Here is a 2673-nt window from a genome sequence, read left to right as displayed (position 1 = left end):
GCCGCCCGGGGCCCGAGGACCCGGGGCAGCAGCCAGAAGTCAGGAACCCGGGGACTGGCAGTGGGACCATCTGGACACGTACCTCAGAAAGAAAAGAAAAAATAAAATCCAGCAGCAGGATAAATGGAGGGAAACGGCGGGCTAAAGAAACACCAGGGAAAGATGTAGGAGCATTAAAGGTGATCAAACTGAAACACGGCACCGCCCGGGGCCCGAGGACCCGGGGCAGCAGCCAGAAGTCAGGAACCCGGGGACTGGCAGTGGGACCATCTGGACACGTACCTCAGAAAGAAAAGAAAAAATAAAATCCAGCAGCAGGATAAATGGAGGGAAACGGCGGGCTAAAGAAACACCAGGGAAAGATGTAGGAGCATTAAAGGTGATCAAACTGAAACACGGCAAATGCCACGGCAGACCCTGGGGCAAAACGAGCATCTGCTGCTCTTCACAGCAGAATTAAACTCGTGTGAAAAGTACCGAGTAAACGCAGGCAAGGAAGTGAAAGGAAAACTGCCTTCAGAGGTACAAGGCAGTAGATAGGTGTCGGGGACTCTGATGCTATTTCCTGTGAGTCTATAATTATTTCAAAATAAAAAGGTCTTGCAAGGGGACCGAACACGGATGAGTGGTGACCAGGGGAAAGGGCTGACCAAAAAGAAGCAAATTGGGGGGGCGGGGCGGGGGCCTGCTCTACATCTTTATTGTGTGAGCGACTACACCACTGTTCTGTTCACCACACCCATAAGACGGTAGATTTTACTGTAGGTAAAATAGTTTTAAACTCAAAATGATACTGCTAGTAAAGATGAATTTCCTAACATCTTGCAGCAACTATGGATATAAATTAGAGATTTGGTGATCAATAGGGAAAACAAAAATTGTGTTTAGGACCATAAACTTGTGTCGCATTCCTTAGCTTAGAACTTGTCTTATTTGATGATTCTAATGCAGAGAACATTTTATTGCCAGAGCTTATATCTTTATGTGTTAAAAAGAAACAACAGACCCAAAATGGAGTCACTTTTGCTAAGCCCCACCAAGACTTGGTACCTAACTAACTGCGGTTTTCAGTCAGTCTGGAATTTCCCTGGTCGGCACCAGTGAGGCAATCGGCCTGATAAAACTCCCTGCCTTCCGCTATGGGAAGGTAACCTGCTGAAGTGACCCACTCTTTCAGCTTTCTTGTCCGACCCTCTTTCTGGCTGTAAAAACCTTTCATTGTGTACAACTCAGAGAGCCCCTCTAGGGTGCTAGATGGGACGCTGCCCAATCCATCACCCACTTAATAAAGCCAATCACATCTCCAAATTTACTCAGTTGAGTTTTGTTTATTAACATATGGCATTTGACATTTTGGGAAATTACTCTGTTTCATTTGATTTTTAGTAGTACACGTATGTACTTACAATACATAAAGCCAGGGACTTTGGTACTCAGGGATTCGAACATTTGTCTGAAAAAAAGCAATGGAGGACTGTCAATTTTTAATGACATCCTATAATTCTCTAATTATCTGTGTTTCCTAAGAAAAAAAGTTTTAGAAATTTTCTGAGCGTTACTGAAAATTAGTCGTAAAAGTCAGGAGCCAAGGATAAGTTAATATAGAGTCTCAACAGCATGGTAGTATAGCTAATAATGAATAGCAGTGGGATTGTGTATTTTGAGGTGTTTTGAGGATCCTATTCTTGATGGTCCATTTTGTACTATGAAGAGAATAGCATGTTTCAGGAAATACTCTATTTGAACTGTTTGAATAAAGATTGACACATTTTAGTAAATGTTACTATTTACTCTGGCTTTGTTTTCCAATATTCTTGGTTAGACACTTTTTTTTTTTTTTTGAGCATCTGAGGGCATTTGGAAACTATAACTTGTGTTTTAAATTTGTCCAGGGAATTCAGTGTTTCAAAAGGAACACTCTGCCAGTGATGGGATCTGATATTACTCGGGATGCTTGTTTTTTTCCTCTGGACTGTGTTGGGAGGACCCTATATTCCTTTATTTTGGGAGGTATAGAAAAACCTATACATGTCTATAATATATCCACCCAGGTTACTAGATTCTAGCCTTGCCCATTGCCTTTGGACTGTTTGCTATTCTTTGTGAGTTGTAATAATAGATATGTAACTTCTGTCTGGTAGTGATTATAATGGACTTCCCCATCCAACCCACGGAAAAATCACTTCTGTCCCATTTTGCCTGGTTTCCTCATATTATGTGAATAAAAATGAATTATTTAACATGGGTTTATATTTGCCCAAAATCATGATTTTATTTTTAAAATTATGTTTTAATAGAGTCCTGGCAGTTAGTACATAGAAATAAATTCTCACTGTCAACTTTCAGTCCAAAGTCTCTCTGTAGTGTCCATTACTTCTGAAAAGGAAGGCACTCAGGGATCTTTGGAGGCATAAGAGGACAGTTGCCAGGCAAACTGAAATCTTGAACAAGATGGTGTGAGGCCCAAGAAGAAGTAAATAAGAGAATAGATCAATAGCAAACTGTCTGTGATACTAGCATGTGCAATACCTTTGGCCCGTGCGGGGGTAAAAAAGAGTCGAACAGGATAGTTGCAGCACCCTATATCCAAAATCTATTGATTTGGAAAGCAATGGGTGGAGAACAGAGAAGTAACTACAGCATCTCATAAGCTCTTCAATATTTTTTGGTTCA

The 2673-nt window shown here is 41.2% G+C and overlaps 1 long non-coding RNA gene across 1 annotated transcript; it reads left to right on the top strand.

Moving 5' to 3' along the window:
- Positions 1 to 7: 7 nt before the first annotated feature.
- LOC107184967 lies at positions 8 to 1783 on the top strand. Its single transcript, XR_001515878.1, has 2 exons — positions 8 to 179; positions 380 to 1783. It is a non-coding gene; the product is annotated as an uncharacterized LOC107184967 (long non-coding RNA).
- The last annotated feature ends 890 nt before the right edge of the window (positions 1784 to 2673 follow it).

This window comes from Myotis davidii, unplaced genomic scaffold (genome assembly GCF_000327345.1).
Source record: "Myotis davidii unplaced genomic scaffold, ASM32734v1 scaffold44, whole genome shotgun sequence".
Lineage (NCBI taxonomy): Eukaryota > Metazoa > Chordata > Mammalia > Chiroptera > Vespertilionidae > Myotis > Myotis davidii.
Note: the sequence above shows the minus strand (reverse complement) of the source record. Positions and strands in the feature narration are given on the sequence as shown.